Genomic DNA, 25,344 nt, shown 5'->3' with positions numbered 1-25,344 from the left:
AAACAAGGTACAAGGTGTCTATAGGACAGGGGAGTTTTAGAATTTCTGCACACACTTGTGGACAGTGGACACTTGTGGATTGTGTGCGGCCCACTGATATCTGAGCGCTATGTGACACGCTCGATGGCACAGCTGCCTGTGACCAAAGTGACGAGAGGATAAGGGAGATTGGATTGCTTTTAAAAAAGCAGTTTGTGGAGCAGTGGGTAAACAGCAATGCCAGTGTGTCAGGAAGCCTTAGAAGGCAGCCCAACAACCAACACCACTGATACACCACAATATAGCCTCCCCTTGCACTGCACACACAGTGACTTGCGTGTTGTGCAGGCCAAATCGCTAGCAGCAGAAGCAGTTTTTTTGTCTTCTTCCCTGCCTAACGCTCTCCCTACAGAATCAGCAGCAACCTCTCCCTATACTAAGATCGGCAGAAGTAAGATGGCGGTCGGCGTGCACGCCCTTTTATACCCCCTGTGACGCCCACCAAAGCAAGCCAATCACTTGCATGCCCTTCTGAAAGATGGTGGTGACCCGTGCCTATGTCATCACGTTGCCCACAGTGTCCGTGGATCCTGATTGGCTGAAAAAGAGCGCAAAACAAACTTTTGAAACGCGACTTTGGCGCGTAAGTCGCCGACCTCGTGGCCGACCTCATCCTAGGGTCGGGTTTCGTTTCATGAAACCCGACTTTGCCAAAAGTCGGCGACTTTTGAATTTTTTCGACCCGTTTCGCTCAACTCTAGTGATGGCCAACTCACTGAATGAATTTAAGAAAGGAATGGATGCTTTTCTTGTGAGTAACAGTATAGAAGGTTACGAATAACAGAATATTATAGGTAGATGGTTGACCCAGCTTAGGGGAAGGAATTTTTTTCCCTATGGAGAAAATTGGCTTCTACTCTGTGGGTTTTTTGCCTTCCCCAGGATCAACAATGCAGAACAGCTGCACTAAAAATAGGCTGAACTAGATGGACATAAGGTCTTCCTTCAGCCTTCAAAACTATGTTACTATGTTACTATGTAGGTATATTTTTATTTATTTTTCAATTTTTAAAATGACCAATAATACCACATACAAGGGCGAAATACCACCACACCATGAACAGACACCATATTGCCACCACATAGTGACCTATACCATCTACAAGGAACAAATACTGCCACACCATGTCCAGACCACATATTACCACCACAGTGACCGAACAATATTAAATACAAGAGACAAATACCACTGAATCATGTCCAGACCGCATATTACCACCAAATGGTGACCAACTACATACAAAGAACAAATATCAACACAACATGACCAGACCACATATTACCCCCACACAGTGACTGAATAATAGCACATACAAGGAACAAATACCACCACACCATGGCCGGACAACATATTGCCACCACATTGTGATTGAATACTACAATACTGATCATTAATAACAAAAAAGTACTATCACCATAAGTGCCATTATACACAGGAGATCTGTACTTAGCATGCAGTGTCTGTGTACAGGTAATACAGTGATCACCGGTGACATTATACACAGGAGCTCTGCATATAGTGTATAGTGTACAGGTAATAAAGTGATCACCAGTGACATTACACACAGGAGCTCTGTATACAGTGTATAGTGTCAGTGTACAGGTAACACACTGACTCACCAGTGAGGTCTCTAGCTGAAGTCCTTCATCTTTGCCAGCACTCGTCTCTGCATAAAATAACAGTTATCTAGAGCACCACTTCCAGAGCACATTCCCCACTTTTTCCCTTTCTTCTACACTACACATCTGAATGCATTCACCCACCATTAATATATAATTCGTTATTATGCAACCCATTATCTGTACATAGCCACTTTCTCCATTTAATATATAAATTAATTAGCATCTGTACTCTTTCCCCCAATTCATTACCAGTCACTTTATCCTCAACGCCCCACTATGTACCTCCCGCTAACACTTACCCCGATTCTTTATAGTTGCATGCTCCTTCTGCCTCAATTCATTGTTATGTCTTCTCTCTCCCACCCTCTATTCATTATGAACCATTATCAACTGTTCTTCCCCACATTCAATACATCATTTACTCCCCCACCCTGAAAATTCATCATTATTTGCTCTCCCACCTTCAATTCACCATTTGCTCTCCCCACTCCCACCTTCAATTCAATTGCTGTCCCCCGTTCCTCACCCTCACTTCATTTGCAGTCCCCATCACCCCCCACTTCATCACTTGCAGCCCCCTATCATTATAACATGGGCAGTACCCCCTCAAATACACTTCATCATCTGCAGTTTCACTCCCCCCCTCCTCACCCATTTAAAAAAACAAAAACTTTTTTATTCTTACCTCAGTCGTTCTCGGGGCGTCTAGTGTGTTTTCAGCAGTGAAGCAGCTAGAATGTATGGGCTATAGTCAGGACCTGCATGGAGCCCATACATTCTAGCGCATTCACTACTGAGACAGCTAGAATGTATGGGCTGTAGTCAGGACCTGCAGGGAGACCATACATTTTAGCTACAGCCCAGCAGGAGCTGCACAGCCGACTAGGTAAGACGGCCGTGGACAGCTCCAAAAACGCTCCCGGGCCCCAACGCCGACGTGTGCGCCGCAGTGCACACTATTTTAGTGCACGATGCGCCTGATCAGCAGAAGCACAAGACGGGGCCTCGGATCTGCAGGCCCCTCTGTGTACTGCTGCTGACCGGGCCCCATACAGCAGTAAGGGCAGTAATGCCCTGATGGCGGCCCTGTTTGTGACTCTAAATTTTAGGGACACATCATAACTCGGTTCTTGCTGGTCACTCAGGTAGTATAGTGACCTCATTTCTCGTAATTTTTGGTGGCCAAGGTTGCATCAGGATGTAGTTGATTTTGTGTCTACCTGTAATGTTTGTGTGCATTCCTAGACCCAGCATACTCGTCTGACCTGGTCTCTTCTACCGTTGACTATACTTTATAGACCATGGACACATTTATCCATGGATTTTATTACTGACCTTCTTTCATCCGCTCGAAAAACTATAATTTTAATAGTGGCGGATAAGTTTAGTAAGATGGCGCACTTCATTGCCTTACCTGCTCTCCCTAATGCTAAGACTTTGCCTCAAGTGTTTGTCACTGAGATCATGAAGCTTCACAGGATTCCCTCTGATCTGGTGTCAGTTCGGAGGATACAGTTTTGTATCTAAATTCTGAAAGGCGTTTTGCTCTTGGCTGAGGATGCATCTATTCTTTTCCTCAGCATTTCATTTTCAAACTAACGGTCAGACTGAACACTTGAATCAAAATTTAGAGATGTACCTTAGGTGTCACCTCTGGCTGGGTTTGTGTTGAACAATCGTTGTAACTAGAAATGGGTGGACAACTGGATTCTCGGGTCCAGATGGTTCGGCCAAACTGTTACAAAAAGTTTGGGTTCCGGGAACCCCATACCCATTCACTTCAATAGGGGGCCAGAGCATCCAGTGTTTGTGCATGACAGTGCGGTAAACACCGCTTATAATTGGCGGTAAAATCATCACCGCTGGTCAGACAGCCACAGTTCCCACGCTGTTAAATGACAGCGTGAGCGTGCAGCTGTGATCAGAGGTATAAAGTTTACTTCTGGTCACTGGTGTAGCTGATGGGACTTCTGCTTCCATAAGCCAATGCCTGCTGCCGCTAATAAAAGCAAGCATAGGCTGCGGCTGATGGGAGTATTTATCAGTTGGCGCCTGTGCTGTAAATAAATAATAAAAAAGAAAAAAACTATGTGGGTTCTCCTGTATTTTTGACAGCCTGCCAGGAAAAACTCACAGCTGGGGGCTGCAACCCTCAGCTGTCAGCTTCAGCAAGGCTGGTTATCAAAATATAGGGGTCACCACTCTGATTTTTTAAATTATTTAAATAATTTTAAAAAACGGTGTGGAGTCCCCTCCTTTTTGACAACCAGCCTTGCTAAAACACACAGCTAGGGGCTGGTAGTCTCAGGCTGACAGGGGGCCATGGATATTGGCACCCACCAACCTAGAAATAGCAGCCCACAGCTGCCCAGAAAAGGTGCATCTATTGCCCTGTAGTGGTGGCAAGTGGGGTTCATATTTGTGGGTTTGATGTCACCTTTTGTATTGTCTGGTGACATCAAGCCCACAGGTTAGTAATGGAGAGGCATCAATAAGACGCCTATCCATTACTAATCCTATAGTTGTATTGTAAATAAACGCACAGCCAGAAAAAAGTCCTTTATTTGAAATAAAACAAAACATACTTTCCCATTTATATTTAAAAATAACAAACACAGTTAGGTTAGTATAATGCCTATTCCACCAAAGTCCTCGTCTTTAGTAATAAAACAAAAATAAAAAACAACCATATCCCTCACTTGTGCATCATTCTGTCCCACGCCGTAATCCATGTCTGAGGATAAACAGTTTTCAACCTGGATGGTGCCAAGATGCGACCATGCAGGTGGGGAACCATTGGGAAATGAGCTGCTGCGAGCTCAGCCTCAGTGACTAGTGATGATGTCATCGAGGCTACCTCCAGTCACTTAGGCTGCATTCCCAGCTGTGCCAATGAACTGTGATGACCTCAGTGAGATCACCAATAACACAGTGAGAAAAAGTCTCACGGTGCAGAGGCGAGTTCACCACAGTTCACCGGAAGAATTTCACTGCAGTGAATTTGAACTGCGGTGAACTGGCCTCAACACTGTTAGACTTTTTCTCACCAAGGTCACTGTAGTTCATTTGCCAGCTGGAAATGCAGCCTCAGTGACCTGCAGTAACCTCAATGATGTCATCGCTAGTCACTGAGGCTGAGCTTGCAGCAACTCATTCCCCAGTGGTTCTCTGCCTGGAGGTTGCATCTTGCCACCGTCCAGGTTGAAAACTGTTTACACCCAGACATGGATTACAGTGTGTGACAGAACAATGGACAGGTGAGGGATATTGCTGTTTTTTATTTTTGCTTTATGAGAGGGGATGTGGGATTCAATGGAATAGGTGTTAGGTGAGTATCACTGTGTTTGCTAGGGAGCGGAAGTGTGAACCATGCATACAACGACGGGACCGGTGGAGCCATGCATACAACAGGGGGAGCCACACATACCCAGACAGGACAGGGGAGCCATACATAGCAGGACAGGACAGGGGAGCCACACATACCAGGATAGAATGGGGGAGCTACATACCAGAACAAGACGGGGGAAGCCACATACCAGGACAGGATGGGGCGAGCTGCACACCAGAACAAGACGGGGGAGCCACATACCAGGACAGGACGGGGGATCCACATACCAGGACAGGACAGGGGGAGCCACTTACCAGGACACAGGGATGAGGGGACAATACATACCTGGCTTATACTCGAGTCAATAAGCTTACCCAGTTTTCCATGGCAAAGTTAGGTGCTTCAGCTTATACTCGGGTCGCCTTATACTCAAGTATATATGGTAGTTATATTCTTGTGCATAGAGGGCAGTATTATAGTAGTTATATTATTGTACATAAGGACAGTATTATAGCAATTATATTCTTGTACATAGGGTGGAGTGTTATAGTAGTTATATTTGTGTACATGGGGGGAGTATTATAGTAGTTATATTCTTGTACATAGGGGGCAGTATTATACTAGTTATATTCTTGTACATGGGGGAGTATTACAGTAGTTATATTCTTGCACTTAAGAGCCAATATTATAGTAGTTATATTCTTGTATATAGGGGGCAGTATTATAGTAGTTATATTCCTGTACATAGCTGCCGGCTTCCAGAAGACATCATACTCACTCTCCTCGCGTCGTCCATGTATCTCCGTCCCAGCAGCGGCATCTTATCCTGTGCTGAGCAGTCACGTGGTACCACTCATTAAGGTAATGAATATGCACGCGTCTCCTCTCCCATAGGCGTGAAGCGCATATTCATTACCTTAATGAGTGGTGCAACGTGACCGCTCAGCACAGGAGAGATGCAGCGACGGCACGAGGAGGGTGAGTAGGAAGGGGGGAGGGTGAGCCATGCATACAATGACGGGACTGGGGGAGCCATGCATACAACAGGGAGAGCCACACATACCAGGACAGGATGGGGGAGTCTCACATAGCAGGACAGGAGGACAGGATGGGGCGACACATATTCCAGGATAAAATGGGGGCGCTACATACCAGGACAGGACAGGGGAGGCCACATACCAGGACAGGATGAGGGGAGCCACGCATAGCAGGACAGGGATGAGGGGACAATACATACCCAGCTTATACTTGAGTCAATATACTTACCCAGTTTTCCATGGCAAAATTAGGTGCCTGGGCTTATACTCGGGTCGGCTTATACGCGAGTACATGCGGTAAGGCTGGTTTCACATTAGCATTTGTGTGCACAGCGTTTGATCCGCATAGATCCGCATGCGTCATGCGTACATATATTTAACATGGTGTACGCAGGGACATGTGTTTGCATGCGTTTCGCGGTGTGCGGCGAACGCAACATGTTGCATTTTTTGAGGTGTCAAAAATCCGTCAAATATGCGCAGTCTTGCGCACGCGAATGAGTGCATCAAAAAACCGCATTACTGTCTATGGGAGCGCATCGGTATGCAAGGACATGCGTATGAATGCATTCCATATGCATGCGTTCTTCAAAATGTAAATAGAAATCCCATGAGACACTCCCATTTTTGTCTGGTGTCATATAGAGCGCATGAGCATAAACAACGCAAACACATGCAAAAACGCATACAAACGCAGTGTTTTTTTTCATCATGCGTAAGATGGGTTTTCAGTGGTTCTGGGGAAGGAACGTTTTTCTTCATTTCTATCTTCTGTATGGCAAGGGGTACAGAACAACCTGAAGTTTATGGGGGACAGATACAAACGCATGGCTGATAAAAAAAAACATTTGTCAGGTCCGGACCTATGTGTGAATGATTATGTATGGCTTTTCACCAGGAATATTACTTTAAAGATTCCTTTTGGAAACTAGTTCCTAGATTAATTGGGCCACACAACTTCGTCACCTTAATCCTGTGGCTTTTCGTCTTGATCTACCTCAAGCACTAAAAAATGCATAATGTTTTTCACAGGTCGTTGCTCAAGAAACATGTTGCGCCTGTGCTTCCGTCACCCCTACCACCACCTCTTGTTATTGTTGATGGTAATTTAGAATTCCAGGTGGCAAAAATTGTTGACTCTGGAGGGGTTAGGATGTGGGTACCTGCATCGGAATTAAATGCTTGTAGGTTAGCACATTCCTTCCATGTGGCTCTTCCGGTTAAACCTGGTCCTGAAGGTCCAGTGGTCCCTTATAGAAGGTAATCTCATGGATGTGTCACGTCCTTATGTGACTCCTGGAGGATCTGGGATCAGAATATCACAACATTTAATACATCGCAGGTCCTATTTTAGATCCGTCTATCGTTTACCTTAAATTGGTGTGGATTTACTTTTGTTTGGTGTTGAAAGGGTTAAAGGACCCTTTCTCTTCTGGCTGTGAACTTGGAGCTTGAGTTCTCAGCAACAGCACCTTGGGACCACTCCTTTCTACTATATAAACTCACTGCTAGCTTCATTCCTTGCTGGTTATAGTTCCTCTATACTGACCTCTTTGAAGGAGCCTGTCTCTAGAGAAGCTGTGGTGTTTGTTCCTGTTGCAGCAGTGAAGTTTCCTGTTGGTGAAGTAGAGGAGTGCTATTTGTTTTTTTCTATTGTTTGTCATACCTTCCTCGTGTTGTCTTTTTGTAGTAGTGGGACTAGTGTCTCACTGGCCTATACACTAGACAGGGTAAGATCAGGGCCAGCGAGGGACTACGCATGTGATCACGCATGGGGAGGAGGACGCTTCTAGGGATGATAGGGAGTGCAGGGATCAGTCTCAGGTTTATGTTAGGAGGTGACCCCTCTCCCTCCCCTCTCCCTGCTCCCTATTGCCATAGTATTCCTTGTAAATCTTCACTGGTGTACACCTCATGTTGTGCCGCATCCTCTCGCCTCCAGCGTGACAGACGACTGGCAAAACACCCTTTAATTGCTCCTGACACTGTGTGCACGCACATGCAGCATTCACAACTGAGCACTGTGGCTTGTGCTATGAAAGCTTACGTCCTCACATGTACCAGCATCAAAACGTCCTATGTGGATAGAGTTAGTGTGCTCCAATCCCACCAATGACAGCCACAGCAGCCCCTCCTGTAATGTATATGTCCCAGAGTTTCATGTGATGTATTTACCCCCAGCCCCTCCTGTGGTGATATACTGTATATGTCCCCAGCCTCTCCTGTGATGTATATGCCCTCAACCTCTCCTGTGATGTATATGCCTCCGGCGCCTCCTGTGATGTATATGCCCCCGATGTCTCTGATGTATGAACCCTCTGCGTTTCCTGTGATTTATAAGCTCTGGTGTCTCCTGTGTCTCCTTCTGTGCTGTATATGCCCCGACGTCTCCTGTGCTGTATATGTCCATTTGTATCCTGTGATGTATATGCTCTCAGCCCCTTCTGTAATGTATATGCCCTGATGCCTCCTGTGATATATGTGCCCCGGCATCTCCTGTGATATATGTGTTCCAGCATTTCCTGTAGTGTATATGCCCCTGGACCTCTTGTGATGTATATGCCCCAGCGTATCCTATCTGATATATATGCTCCAGTCCCAGCATCTCTTGTATAATGTATATGCTCCAGTCCCAGTGTCTGCTGTGTATTGTGTATTCTCCTGTCCCAGTGTCTTCTATGTGAAGTACAGTGCCTTGCGAAAGTATTCGGCCCCCTGGAACTTTTCAACCATTTCCCACATATCATGCTTCAAACATAAAGATACCAAATGAAAATTTTTGGGGAAGAATCAACAACAAGTGGGACACAATTGTGAAGTTGAACAAAATTTATTGGTTATTTTAAATTTTTGTGGAAATTCAAAAACTGAAAAGTGGGGCGTGCAATATTATTCAGCCCCTTTAACTTAATACTTTGTTGTGCCCCCTTTTGCTGCGATTACAGCTGCAAGTTGCTTGGGGTATGTCTCTATCAGTTTTGTACATTGAGAGACTGAAATTCTTGCCCATTCTTCCTTGGCAAACAGCTCGAGCTCAGTGAGGTTTGATGGAGATCGTTTGTGAACAGCAGTTTTCAGCTCTTTCCACAGATTCTAGATAAGAGAAAACAAGGGCGGGGGCGCAGACATAGGGCTTCACCTGGTATAAATCAATTAAAATATAAAAGTACTCTGGAGTACTCACCCTTTATGGGTTGTGTTCAGACACAACCACTCTCAACGTTTGTTGCAGTCATATAGCTGCTGCAGAGCTCGTGCAGGTGGACAGCGTCCACTAGGTATCATAAGTTGAGGATCCAAGAAAAGCACTTCTGAGCATCCGCGCTGCTTTAGTGATAAGAATTCTTCAGAAATCCATATAAATCTTTCAAGTTCTTTATTATATGTACTACAGAAACTACGCGTTTCGAGGTGACAAACCGCACCTCTTCTTCAGGTTACAGTACAGAGTTGTGATCGGTCTATACAAATGACAGCCTTATATGCTGTGTGGGCGTAACCCCCCGCTGTGAGAGAAGGGCGTCAACCTGCACATGCTGCACATAAAGATATTTGGAAAAGACAAGCAAAGTGACATAAATATATAGAAAAACATATATTCGGGTTCGTGATAGTATTGTGTATCCTATTCAGACAATCAATGCAATAATATGGACTTTTATAATTAAATAAAAAGAAATATATAGAACACGAAAAAAAAAGGAACAAGAGAGGATAAGAACCAGTTTCATTGTGGTGAGTTTGAGACAAATGTCTGGCGGTTTCACCACTGAGCTATCATGAGTAGTGTTGAGCATTCCGATACCGCAAGTATCGGGTATCGGCCGATACTTGCTGTATCGGAATTCCGATACCGACATCCGATATTTTTTCAATATCGGATGTCGGTATCGGAATCGGAAGTTCAAAGTTGATTGACAGCCTGACGTCATCATGATGCGCGGTGTGTGCGCATCATGATGCGCCGTCATTTCCGGCCTTCCGGGGGTCTCTGCCGGCCTGCCGGGGGGCTGTGCAGGCTCCGGTGGTCTGTGCCGGCCTGCCGGGGGGCTGTGCCGGCCTGCCGGTGGTCTGTGCAGGCTCCGGGGGGCTGTGCCGGCCTGCCGGGGGGCTGTGCCGGCCTGCCGGTGGTCTGTGCAAGTTTCGGGGGTCTGTGCAGGCATCGTCCCATCGGGCGATGCCTTCTACCATGACAGTGATTGACACATTAGCCAATGATGGGACAGTAGTAGTCCCATCATCCGGCTAATGTGTTGAATGCAAAAAAAAAAATAAAAAAAAAAATTACATGCTACATACATACAACATGCATACTACATATATACTACATGTAACATACATACTACATATATACTACATGCAACATGCATACTACATGCATGCTACATACATGCTACATTCATACTACATATATACAACATACATACTACATATATACTACATGCATGCAACATGCATACTACATATATACTACATGTAACATACATACTACATATATACTACATGCATACTACATACATGCTACATACTACATGCATGCTACATGCATGCTACATGCATGCTACATACATACATACTACATACATGCTACATACTACATGCATGCTACATGCATGCTACATACATACTACATGCATGCTACATACATACTACATGCTACATACATACTACATACTACATACATACTACATGCATGCTACATACATTCCCAAGCAGGAATGGCATAAAGTGAGACTAGGGACTTTTTAAAGATGTGTTTTAAAATTATTTAAAAAATTATTTAAAAATTTATTTAAAAAATTATTTTAAAAAAGTTGGTTTTTGGGATTTAAAAACTTCCCCACAAAATTATTTTTAAATAATTTTTTAAATAATTTTAAAACACATCTTTAAATTAAACACTTTGGTTTTATATTTTTCTCTCGCATATTTGCACACTGGGAATTGTGGCAAAATGCTTCTAGTTCTTTCATAGATCTGCCATGTGAATGACAACATAGAAAAAAAAAAAACATCGGTTTAAAATACACAATTTCTCCAAATATAGCTCCTTTTATACACTCCCATTTATCACTACTATTGGTGAAAGGAAACTTTTTGCACTCTCTATCTTCACTAGTTATATCAAATGAGTAATTACTCTCCACTACTCCTCACCACTGGTAGCTCCTCACTCATGATAGCTCAGTGGTGAAACCGCCAGACATTTGTCTCAAACTCACCACAATGAAACTGGTTCTTATCCTCTCTTGTTCCCTTTTTTTTTGTGTTCTATATATTTCTTTTTATTTAATTATAAAAGTCCATATTATTGCATTGATTGTCTGAATAGGATACACAATACTATCACGATCCCGAATATATGTTTTTCTATATATTTATGTCACTTTGCTTGTCTTTTCCAAATATCTTTATGTGCAGCATGTGCAGGTTGACGCCCTTCTCTCACAACGGGGGGTTACGCCCACACAGCATATAAGGCTGTCATTTGTATAGACCGATCACAACTCTGTACTGTAACCTGAAGAAGAGGTGCGGTTTGTCACCTCGAAACGCGTAGTTTCTGTAGTATATATAATAAAGAACTTGAAAGATTTATATGGATTTCTGAAGAATTCTTATCACTAAATTAGCGCGGATGCTCAGAAGTGCTTTTCTTGGATCCTCAACTTATGACACAGATTCTAGATGGGATTCAGGTCTGGACTTTGACTTGGCCATTCTAACACCTGAATATGTTTATTTGTGAACCATTCCACTGCAGATTTTGCTTTATGTTTGGAATCATTGTCTTGTTGGAAGACAAATCTCCGTCCCAGTCTCAGGTCTTTTGCAGACTCCAACAGATTTTCTTCAAGAATGGTCCTGTATTTGGCTCCATCCATCTTCCCATTAATTTTAACCATCTTCCCTGTCCCTGCTGAAGAAAAGCAGGCCCAAACCATGATGCTGCCACCACCATGTTTGACAGTGGGGATGGTGTGTTCAGGGTGATGAGCTGCGTTGCCTTTACGCCAAACATATCGTTTGGCATTGTTGCCAAAAAGTTCGATTTTGGTTTCATCTGACCAGAGCACCTTCTTCCACATGTTTGGTGTGTCTCTCAGGTGGCTTGATGCAAACTTTTAACAACACTTTTTATGGATATCTTTGAGAAATGGCTTTCTTCTTGCCACTCTTCCATAAAGGACAGATTTGTGCAGTGCACAGTGCTCCTTGGGATGTTTAAAGTTTTGGAAATCATTTTGTATCCAAATTCAGATTTAAGCTTCTCCACAACAGTATCACGGACCTGCCTGTTGTGTTTCTTGTTCTTCATGATGCTCTCTGTGCATCAAACAGAACCCTGAGACTATCACAGAGCAGGTGCATTTATTCAGAGACTTGATTACACACAGGTGGATTATATTTATCATCATTAGTCATTTAGGACAACATTGGATCATTCAGAGATCCACAATGAACTTCTGGAGTGAGCTTGCTGCACTGAAAGTAAAGGGGCCGAATAATATTGCACGCCCCACTTTTCAGTTTTTGAATTTCCACAAAAATTTAAAATAACCAATAAATTTTGTTCAACTTCACAATTGTGTCCCACTTGTTGTTGATTCTTCACCAAACATTTACATTTGGTATCTCTATGTTTGAAGCATGATATGTGGGAAAAGGTTGAAAAGTTCCAGGGGGCCGAATACTTTCGCAAGGCACTGTATATGCTGCAGCCCTAGTGTCTCCTATATGATGTGCATACAGTAGTCTGTGTCTCCTATGTGATGTATACGGAGTAGCATCCGTGTCTCTTATGTGATGTATATACAGCAGACCCCCCACTGCTTACGTTCTAGAAATGTTACATGAGCAGTGATTAATTTCCCACTGTGAGGACACTGCAGTGTAATATACACGTGTTCAGAGCTTACTGCTGCGAAGTTTTTTCAAAATGTATTGCAAAGAGTCGACCGCCCTCTACACTGACACAAATCTGGAAAAGCAATTGCAAGTAGCAACATCATCATACCATGTAACATCTTCACACGAAAGAGAAGCAATTCCAGCCATCACATTAGGGGTGAGTTATTTAAATGTTCAACCAAATGTAGCAGAATAAATTTCAAGTTTATATTTTTGGACAGCCCCCGAGTGATGGCATTAATATTCAAATGGCCCTTGGCAGGAGACAGGTTCCCCACCCCTGATCTAGAGGGCAGAATGGGAGCATTTTACTACGTAAGTGACACAGTGGTGGGCATTATTATGTGGGGCAGTTATAGGAGCACTGTTACCAGCTCACAAAGAAGGTTGAAGAATAGGAACAAATATGTCAGCTCTAGGCTCAGCATTGGAGTGTTGGTGGGATTGGAATTTTGCATAGGCTGGGAATTGATGGGTAAAGTGCTGGATGCTGGAAATGGCTGAATTAAAATGTGTCTTTTTTTGTAAACTCTGCAGACGATTCGAGGCTGGAAGAAATTGTCACATCCCTGCGGGGCAACATCAAATGTAAGTCACTATATATGCAGTAACAACCCTATACTTTTTTAATATGTTCTGCGGGACTGGTATGATGATGATTGCAATACATAATGTAATATTAAACATATGATCGTGACAGCACTATTGGTGCAATATTTTTATTTGACGTTTAATTTAATTGCTTATGATATTATCATTTGCAAACGTAAGATTTATTCACTTGTGTAAGGATAGTGAAGGTATAGTGTAGATTCAGAACACCAAAGAGTTAATAGCTAGACAGTCCTGCAGATGGGAGGAATATTTGGGAGTAAGTAAGATGCCCAGTCGCTGACGCCGCTGACTTAACTCCCTCACAAGACAGTCCGCATGCAAATCTTAAGCATCAACCCAGGAATTATCTTCCGGATCGAAACCATTCCATTTAACGAGATATTGCAGGTGATGTCTGACACGTCTGGAGTGCAAGAACTCGCTCCACGTCATACTCCTTGTCCTCCTCCAAGTCAACCTCAATGATGTGCTGAGGACCCGACATCCCCACAAACTTTTTTAAGATGGAAGGAATTATTAGTCTTGCGCGCGCAGATGGAGCTTGACCATCACAGGATTAATGATCTTAATTACCTTATTACGGACCAACCAATTTATGAGTAAACCCATTCAGTCCTCTTGATTAGCTGATACAAAACATCTTAAATATTGTTCTTATTCTTGGTTAATTCTCTCTGTCTGACCATTATTAATAACCTGAGTAGAACGAAAGCGTAATTCCTAATCTGGAGAAAAAGCTACACTTAAAGCTGCCATAGACTGAACCCCTCTATCAGAAATAATGTTTTTAGGAACACCATGTAACTTAAAGGGAATCTGTCACCCTTTTTTTGGCCTTTCAGCTGCCGGCATTGACATCGGGGGCTTATCTACAGCATTCTGTAATGCTATAGATAAGCCTCCAATGTAACCTGAAAGAGAAGAAAAACACGTTATATTATACTCACCGAGGTGGGCGGTCCGGTCCGATGGGTGTCGCCGTCCCGTCCGGCGCCTCCCTTCTTCATGCGATGACGTCCTCTTCTCCCGTCCTGTAATGACTCTGGCGCAGGCGCACTACTCTGCCCTGTTGAGGGCAGAGCAGAGTCCTGCAGTGCACAGGTGTCGGGAGAGGTCTGGCGCCTGCGCACTGCAGAATTCTGCTCTGCCCTCAACAGGGATGAGCAATGCGCCTGCGCCGGAGCCATTTCAGGATGGGAGAAGAGGACGTCATCACATGAAGAAGGGAAGCGCCGGAGCGGACCGCAACACCCATTGGACTGGACCGCCCACCTCGGTGAGTATAATATAATGTGTTTTTCTTCTCTTTCAGGTTACATCGGAGGCTTATCTACAGCATTTCAGAATGCTGTAGATAAGCCCCGATGTCTATGCCGGCAGCTAATAGGGGAAAAAGAGGGTGACAGATTCCCTTTAACGATGTGAGAGCTAAATAATGCACCTAAACTCTTAGCCGTGGGTAAGTTTAGTAAAGGAACCAAATGAACCATCTTGCTGAAATGGTCCACCACCACCCATACTACATTATTACCACCAGAATTAGGCAAATCTATGCCAAAATCAATGGACGAATGAATCCAAGTTTGAGACGGAACCTCGTTAGGCAAAAGAAATTCTGCCGGGGCTGGGCAAGAGGTCTTAGATCTGGCACAAACTCTGCACTTATGAAAATACTCATCAACATCCTTTGGAGCACTGTGCCCAGGGCCACTATCAGGGCATTACTGCCCTTACTGGCGTATGGGGCCCAGAGTGGGCTCCCTCTCTTCTGCCAGCAGCAGGATTCTGCCGGTTCAGTAACTGAACGTGTGTTCTCAGATGCACGTTCAGTTAAAATCTATTACCGCTGGACCTCGGCCAGGTAAGGAGAAACGTCTCTTTTTTTTGGAAAGCTGCACTATGGGTGCATTATACTACTATGGGAGTGCATTATATTACTATGGGGGTGCATTATATTATTATGGAGGTGAATTATACTGCTATATATGGCTATAGGGGGTTCATTATACTACTATTGGGGTGAATTACTCTACTATGAATGACTATGATGGTGCATTATACTATTATATATGACTATGAGGGTGCATTATACTATTATATATACCTATGAGGGTGCATTATACTACTATGGCGGTGCATTATACAACAGCCTTAGTTGACCAAGAGGAAAAGTTAGTTCCTTTCTTGGTCATATCAGTAAGAAGTTTGACTATGCTTTAGAAGTTCTTAATGAGCTTACGATAATAATTAAGATCCATCTGAAAACCTTAGCAGAAACCAAATGAGCCAACAACTGAATCTGCTGCACCTCAAATTAACACATCCATAGCTTGGCAAGCAAATGATTGTCACGTAGAACCTGAAGCACCTGTCGAATATGCTCCAGATGGTCCTCACGAGAACCTCAGTAAATCAAGATATCACCGAAGTATATCACCACAAATTTACCTACCAAAGAAGACAAAATATAATTTCTGAAGTTCCTAAAGTTCTGAAACATTGCTGGAGCATTGGTCAAACCGAATAGCATCACAAATTTTTCAAAGTAGACTTATCCATCAGTCTGTCAGATACAGACGTGTGATTCTTCACTTCACAGAACGTATATACACTGCTATCAAGCTCATAGTGCAGTTTTTTAGTGCTGATATGAATACTGGAGGAAGTATAACTCTGGATGACTTGCTGGGGTTCCTAAAGGCTTGAATGTTTCAATAATACCACTCAGTGGCGTACTGCTAATTGTGACAGCCCACATTGCCACAATGGAGCCTGTGAATCTTAGGAGCCTAGTGACAAATTGGACCAAAGCAAACATCACGATTTCAATAGTAACTCAGGATGCAGGTACGGTACAATACAATGGTGGAGCAGGAAGCCATCAGCTTCCTCTTCCATCATTCAACCTGTGTGTTTTCACGCCTACATTGCAGAGCCTCAGGCCACATTCTGGAGAAGTACATTGGAGGAATGGGGCGAGGTGAGTAGTTTATGACTATGGGATGCATTATACAACTATGTATGACTATGGGGTGCATTATACTACTATGGATAACTTTTGGGTGCATTATACTACTATATATGACTATAGGATGCATTATACTACTATGGATGACTATGGGGTAGTATGGAGAGATATTGGGGCAATATGGAGGGGCATTGGGGCAATATGGAGAGACATTGGGGCAATATGGAGGGGCATTGGGGCAATATGGAGAGACATTGGGGCAATATGGAGAGACATTGGGGCAATATGGAGAGATATGGGGCAATATGGAGAGACATAGGGCAATATGGAGAGATATGGGGGCAGTATGGAGAGACATGGGGGCAGTATGGAGAGACATGAGACAGAATTGGAGGTCACGTGGGGTCCAGAATGGGAGTACATGTGCGGTCCAGAATGGGAGCACACGTGATGTTCAGAATGGGAGGACACAGATGTCCTGTGTATAATGTCACCGGTGATCACTGTATTATTTGGCAGTGACACTCTGGATGACATGCTGTGGTTCCAAAAGGCTTGCACGTTTCAATAATACTACTCAGTGGTGTACTGCTAATTGGGGCTGCCCACACGGCCATAATGGAGCCTGTGAGTCTTAGGAGCCCAGTGACAAAATGGACCACTCCTCCATAGCCAACATCACAATTTCAATAGTATCTGCATCCTCAGGATGCAGGTACAGTACAATACAATGGTGCAACAGGAAGCCATCAGCTCCCTCTTCCATCATTCAGCCTGTGTGTCTTCACGTCCACTTCACGGAGCCTTAGACCACATGCTGCACAGAGTGGAGCAGTACGTTGGAGAAATGGGGCAAGGTGAGTAGTTTATTTTATTTATGTCAGTAAGAACTTGTAGGGGGCTACTAGGACCATCGTACTGTGTGTGGGGAAATAAGGAGGCGATGATACTGTATGTGGTGGGTTGTGGGGGCCATCATATTGTTTGGGGAACTGTGGTTGCTTTATATTGTGTTAGGGGCTTTTTGAGGATAGTATTTTCTGAGTATGGTGGCTGTGTGGGGGCTATAATACTTTGTGGGGGCCAGCATACCGTGTATAGAGCCATCATACTGTGTGGAGGGCTGTGGGTTGATCACCTTGTGGGGGGGAATTATACTGTGTAGTGGGCCATGACTCTGTGTATGGGGGACCATGATATTGTGTGGGGGTGGCATCCTGTTGTGTGTGTGGGACTGTGGGGGCCATGATACTTTGAGGGCTGTGAGAGCTTTGATGATGTATATATGAGGCTGTTGTAGAATTATACTGTGTGAGGAGCTGTTGGGATCATGATACTGTATATGGGGGCCATCATATTGTGTGTGGAGTCCATCATACTGTGTGATAGCCATTGTGCTTTAATGGTGTTGTGGGGTCATCATACAGTGGGATTGGGCCTGTGGGGGCATCATACTTCATACTAGGGATGTGGAGCTGTGAGGGCCATGATACTGTGTATGTGTGACTCTGGGGCATGATAATTTGTGGAGGGCTATGGGGGCCATGATATCTGGGAGGTTGTGAGGGCCATAATACTGTGTAACGGTGCTATGGTTGCTATGATACTGTAGGGGGGGTCATCATAATGTGTGTGGGGCTGTTGAGTCTTCATACTGAGTAGGGGCCATCAAATTGTGTTAAGGACTGAGGGGAAATCATACTGTGTGGTGGCAGTGGATGAATCATACTGTGTGTTTCTGAGGAGGCATCATACTGAGTTGGGACGTAGTGTCTATAATACTGTGTGTGGGGGCCATCAAAATTGTGGGTGGAGGAACTATGGAGACATCATACTGTATGAGGGGCACTTTAAAGGCTGGGGGAGATTGTGGGGGTTAGTGCATTGTGTTAGGGTTTGCGGGGAGCATTATACTGTGTTGTGGGCATTGCCGCGTCATCATAATGTGTAGGGAGCACTGTTAGGGTATCATAATATGTTGGAGGCACTGTTTCATCATTATACTGTGTTGTGGGCACTGAGAGAGCATCATCCCATGTGTTGAGAGCACTGTGGCTGCACTATACTGTGTTGGGAGTAATTTGTGTGGCGGAATTCACTACGAGGGTTTCATACTCATGCATGGGGACATCATACTCTATCATGGCCATAAAAGGGGTGTTGCAGTGGGTGAAAACACTAAGGAGATTCAGTAGGAGCAGAAGTACTGTGCTCATGCTGCAATACTTGTCCCTTTGTCAGTTGTTAAAACTTGGGAAGTATGCCCCTCTGTGACTGCATCTGTGTGTCGCAACCATGGCTACTCCATCGCATATTTTTTGAGCAGTTGTTAGAGGGGGCCCAATTAGGACTTTTGTTTTGCAGCCCATTTATTTCTATGTAAAGTATGTCCCTAATACCACTTACAGTTGTTGTTGGAATATTTAGGAGGACATTTCTTAATCTGACTTGTTTCAATGCTGGCATCCTATTGCAGTGGCATGCTTGAATTTCAATGAGCTCCTTAGAATGACCCACTCTTTTACAAATGTTTAAAAGCAGACTGCAAGACTAGGGCCTTTTTCTATACAGTATATATATATATATATATATATATATATATATATATATATACACACACACAACTGAATGAAAAACCTAAACTCAACTGATTAACATATGTGTCCCAATGCCTTTGTTCATGGACATATATTGATCAGCCATATGCTTGCCTAATATTGTGCAAGACAACCTTGTGCCACCAAAGGTTTTGACGCGTTGAGGCATGGATTCAACAGCTATATTGTTAAATCATTGGTGGCAGGGGTCAGGTCTCTGTTGACTTTGATTTTCTGGCTTTCTGTCTGGTAGAGACTATCAGAGTTGCATTGTTAAACCAGGAATTGGATTTCTACTGTGAGTTTGCATTTCCTTTTTTTATCTTCAAAATAGATTATCATTATTAAGTATAGCACAAATCCCCTTTAAGTCCTAATGAAGCGTGGGGCCTCCATGAATCACACTTGATTCATATTCTAGTTCTGATGCCCAGGTGACTTGGTAAGCGCTTTTTTGGTGATGGACAAGGGTTAGCATTATCACTATAACCACTATGCAGTTACACAGCCAACTGTCATGTTCTTTGTATTCTGAAACATTTCTAACTTTAGTCAGCATTAGCTTTTTCAGTAATATATGCTAAAGTAGCTTTTCTTGGAATCAGTCCAGACTAGCCAACTTTTGCTCCCTATATGCCTATGAACCTGTCTTTAGCTTACAGTTCGCTTTCCATGGATCATTTTTATTAGGTACTAACCATTGCATACAGTGAATACCCAACAAGACCTGTTGTTTTGAAGATGTACTGATCCAGTAGCCTACCTGTCACAATTTTTCCCTTGTGCTAGTCACTCAGATAATGCTTGCCCATATTTTCTGCTACCAATGTATCAAATTCAAGAATCAACTGTCCGCTTGTTACCCAATATATCCCACCCTTTGACTTCTGCCACTGTTACAGGATCAATGTTGATTGCCTCACTAGACAGTAGTATAAATATTATATTATTTATAGAGTTGAGCGAAACGGGTCGAACAATTTCAAAAGTTGCCGACTTTTGGCAAAGTCGGGTTTCATGAAACGAAACCCGACCCTAGGATGAGGTCGGCCACGAGGTCGGCGACTTACACGCCAAAGTCGCGTTTCAAAAGTTTGTTTAGCGCTCTTTTTCAGCCAATCAGGATCCACGGACACTGTGGGCAACGTGATGACATAGGCAGGGGTCACCACCATCTTTCAGAAGGGCATGCAAGTGATTGGCTTGCTTTGGTGGGCGTCACAGGGGTTATAAAAGGGCGTGCACGCCGACCGCCATCTTACTTCTGCCGATCTTAGCATAGGGACAGGTTGCTGATTCTGTAGGGAGAGCGTTAGGCAGGGAAGAAGACAAAAAAACTGCTTCTGCTGCTAGCGATTTTGCCTGTGCAACACACCAGTCACTGTGTGTGCAGTGCAAGGGGAGGCTATATTGTGGTGGATCAGCGGTGTTGGTTGTTAGGCTGCCTTCTAAGGCTTCCTGACAGCTGCATTGCTGTTTCCCCACTGCTCTGCAAACTGCTTTTTTAAAAGCAATCCCAATTTTTTTTTTTTGTCCTGCTAAGGTACTGAGCGTGCATTTATTCACACCATACAGCGGTGTACGCTCCTCACACAGTACCGTGTAACGGCTGTTATCACAGCCACAGTGAAGCTATCTGTGTGTCACTGTGGAAGGATAAGTGGAGGACTTGTTCCGTTCTTACAGACCTACACTCTAGGGAGATTCCTATTCTGCCCAATTCTACAATTCACTTTTTTCACACCTGTGCCATCGAGCCTGTGACATAGCACTCTGATATTCAGTGGGCCTCACACAATCCAAAAGTGTCCAGTGTCCACAAGTGTCTGCAGAAATTCAAAATCTCCCTTATCCTGTAGTCACTTTTTTCACACCTGCTGCATCGAGCCTGTGACATAGCGCTCTGATATTCATTGGGCCTCACACAATCCAAAAGTGTCCAGTGTCCACAAGTGTCTGCAGAAATTCAAAATCTCCCTTATCCTGTAGTCACTTTTTTCACACCTGTGCCATCGAGCCTGTGACATAGCGCTGTGATATTCAGTGGGCCTCACACAATCCAAGTGTCCAGTGTCCACAAGTGTCTGCAGAAATTTAAAATCTCCCTTATCCTGTAGTCACTTTTTTCATACCTGTGCCATCGAGCCTGTGACATAGCGCTGTGATATTCAGTGGGCCTCACACAATCCTAGTGTCCAGTGTCCACAAGTGTCTGCAGAAATTCAAAATCTCCCAGAAATTCAAAATCTCCCTTATCCTGTAGTCACTTTTTTCACACCTGTGCCATCAAGCCTGTGACATAGCACTGTGATATTCAGTGGGCCTCACACAATCCAAGTGTCCAGTGTCCACAAGTGTCTGCAGAAATTCAAAATCTCCCTTATCCTGTAGTCACTTTTTTCACACCTGTGCCATCGAGCCTGTGACATAGCGCTGTGATATTCAGTGGGCCTCACACAATCCAAGTATCCAGTGTCCACAAGTGTCTGCAGAAATTCAAACTCTCCCAGAAATTCAAAATCTCCCTTATCCTGTAGTCACTTTTTTCACACCTGTGCCATCGAGCCTGTGACATAGCACTGTGTATTCAGTGGGCCTCACACAATCCAAGTGTCCAGTGTCCACAAGTGTCTGCAGAAATTCAAAATCTCCCTTATCCTGTAGTCACTTTTTTCACACCTGTGCCATCGAGCCTGTGACATAGCACTGTGATATTCAGTGGGCCTCACACAATCCAAGTGTCCAGTGTCCACAAGTGTCTGCAGAAATTCAAAATCTCCCTTATCCTGTAGTCACTTTTTTCACACCTGTGCCATCGAGCCTGTGACATAGCACTGTGATATTCAGTGGGCCTCACACAATCCAAGTGTCCAGTGTCCACAAGTGTCTGCAGAAATTCAAAATCTCCCTTATCCTGTAGTCACTTTTTTCACACCTGTGCCATCGAGCCTGTGACATAGCACTGTGATATTCAGTGGGCCTCACACAATCCAAGTGTCCAGTGTCCACAAGTGTCTGCAGAAATTTAAAATCTCCCTTATCCTGTAGTCACTTTTTTCACACCTGTGCCATCGAGCCTGTGACATAGCGCTGTGATATTCAGTGGGCCTCACACAATCCAAGTGTCCAGTGTCCACAAGTGTCTGCAGAAATTCAAAATCTCCCAGAAATTCAAAATCTCCCTTATCCTGTAGTCACTTTTTTCACACCTGTGCCATTGAGTATGTGACATAGCGCTGTGATATTCAGTGGGCCTCACACAATCCAAGTGTCCAGTGTCCACAAGTGTCTGCAGAAAATCTAAGTTTCCCCTGTCCTATAGACACCTTGTACCTTGTTTTACATTACTATATAGTTTGTAGGATTTTGTCTACATTTCTACCAAAAATGAGGAAGGCTGGTGGAAGAGGCCGTGGAATTGGGCGGGGGTTGGCAGCTGGTAATGATGGTGTTGGTGGTGGATCTGATGGTAGTGGCAAAAGCAAAATAGGACCGAATGCAGGAGGTGTTGAGCCTGCGTCATCGTCTGGCTCCATAAGGCTTCGAAGGCTTAGTTTTCTAGGAGTTGGCAAACCGCTTTTAACGCCAGAGCATCAGGAAAAAGTTTTGTCTTACATTGCTGACTCAGCCTCCAGCTCTATCGCCTCCTCTTCTGAAGTTGTAAAAAGTAAAAGCACTGAGTCGTCATTGGAGGCTCATGTTCATGAACCACACCTTTCCTTGTGTCCTTCACCACAACCAAGATTGAAGGATGACGCAGGCCATACTACTGATTACTCCATGGAGCTGTTTTCACATACCATGCCTGGATTATCAAGTGAAATGGTGAATTACCCAGGCCAAGATGAATCTGACATGGAGTGCACTGATGCACAGCCGCTGATAGATGATTCTGCTGGTACATTCACTCAGAGCACTACATTGTCCTCGCAGTGTACAGAGCCAGATTCTGACCCTGATGAGACTCAGGTGCCCCTTCCCGCACACTATACCACCATACACGGTGACACAGAGGAAGGTGCACATGACATTGAAGAGGAGGTGATGGATGACCCAGTTGTTGACCCAGATTGGCATCCATTGGGGGAAGAGGGTGCTGCTTCCAATAGCTCAGATGAGGAGCATCCACAGCAGACATCGACATCGCAACAGCTGCTATCTGGCAGGCCCGGAGCACTCCAAAGACAGGTTCCAAAAATCAAAAGAGTTGCTGGACAGCTTGTCCAGAGGGTCAAAACATCACAGCGTGCTAGGCCGCAAAATGTCTGCCAAAGTAGGAAGAGTGCAGTGTGGCACTTTTTTGAACAAAATCCTCATGATCAGGCCAAGGTTATCTGTAAGAAGTGCGCAAAGACCTTTAGCCGAGGGAAAAATCTGAAAAATTTGAATACCAGTTGCATGCTTAGACATTTAACCAGCATGCACTTGCAAGCGTGGACACAACACCAAACCTCAAGTGCCACATGTGCAACTGATCACAAAGAAGGTAGTCAGCAACGCTACATTGTTTCCCCCACTGTAAGCCCACCGGTTAGCACAGCAGCAAATGTTGAGGTGTCGTTGCAAGGCCACAGCAGTCAGGGAATCCCACTGTTATATCAACGAAATACTGAATCTAGGCCATCAGAAAGAACACCAACTCCATCACCATCATCAACCCTCTCTCAGTCCGCCCTGTCCACCGCTACTTCCACCATATGCAGCTCTCAAGTCCAGCTCACCCTCCCAGACACTATGAGTAGGTCAAGAAAGTACTCAGTCTCTCATCCGCGTACACTGGGTTTGAACGCCCACATTGCCAAACTAATCTCGTTTGAGATGATGCCCTATCGGTTGGTGGAAAGCGCAGCTTTCCGCGAACTCATGGCCTATGCAGTACCACGCTATGACCTACCCAGTCGCCACTTCTTCTCTCGCAAAGCCATCCCAGCCCTCCACCGTCATGTGAAAGACCGCATTGTCCATGCACTCAAGCAGTCAGTGAGTGGAAAGGTGCACCTCACAACTGATGCATGGTCCAGTCGGCATGGCCAGGGCCGTTACGTGTCCATCACTGCGCACTGGGTTAATGTGGTGGATGCAGGGTCCACAGGGGACAGTGGTGGTGGGACAGTGCTGCCTAGCCCACGGTATAGGAAACAGTTGGCTGTAGGCGTTCCACCCTCCTCCTCCTCCAGAAGCAAAAGCTCGTCCACAGAGCGCAGTCGTACGAGCACTCCATCTGCAGCTGCCACTGTTGCACACGAGGTGTCCCCCTATCGAGCAGCTAGTGGAAAGCGTCAGCAGGCTGTGTTGCAGATGATGTGTTTGGGCGACAGACACACCGCCGAGGTGCTGGCCGAGTACTTGAAGCGACAAACTGAGTCATGGCTGGGCAGTGTACATCTTGAGGCAGGCAAGGTAGTTAGTGATAACGGCCGTAATTTTGTGGCAGCCATAGCCCTTTCAAAACTCAGCCACATACCTTGCTTGGCTCACACCTTGAACCTGGTGGTGCAGTGCTTCCTCAAAAATTATCCGGAGTTAACAGCCCTGCTCCATAAGGTGCGAAGACTGTGCGCGCACATCCACCGGTTGCCTGTACACTCCGTTCGTATGCAGAAGCTGCAGCGATTGCTCCACCTTCCCAACCACCGCCTCATTATCGACATTGCAACAAGGTGGAACTCCACCCTGCACATGGTGGAGCGGCTGTGCGAGCAGAGGCAGGCCATAATGCATTTGTGGGAGGATACACGGCCAGGCACTTTGAGAGCAGACATGGAGTTGACAGGTGTGCAGTGGTCAAAGCTGAAAGACCTCTGTAATGTCCTTCAGTGTTTTGAGGAATGCACACGGCTGGTAAGCGCAGACGACGCCATCCTAAGCATGAGCATCCCACTTATGCGTCTGCTCATGCAAACTTTGACGCACCTTAAGGAGCAGGCGTCTGCAGCCAATGTTGACGAGGAGGAAGAGGTGGAGGGAATCCTTGATGACATTCAGCCATTGTCTGCTCAGGGATCTCTCCTGGACGAGTTGGAGGAAGAAGAGGAGGAGGAGGAGGATGATGATGGGGATGATTACTTAGGGGAGGAGGATGCATCTCGTGGGGCAAGTGAAAATGTTGGCGTGGCAAGGTCTGGTACAGGGTTTGTGCGTGACTGGAGGGATGTGGATTTGCCAGAAAGTGCTCCTCCAACCAGCACTTGCAGTGCATCATTGACACCGGGAACATTGGCCCAC

Source organism: Dendrobates tinctorius, unplaced genomic scaffold, assembly GCF_039654945.1.
Source record: "Dendrobates tinctorius isolate UK_male_01 unplaced genomic scaffold, ASM3965494v1 ptg000073l, whole genome shotgun sequence".
Taxonomy (NCBI): Eukaryota; Metazoa; Chordata; class Amphibia; order Anura; family Dendrobatidae; genus Dendrobates; species Dendrobates tinctorius.
The sequence above is the reverse complement of the archived record's forward strand: the minus strand, read 5'-3'. Positions refer to the sequence as shown.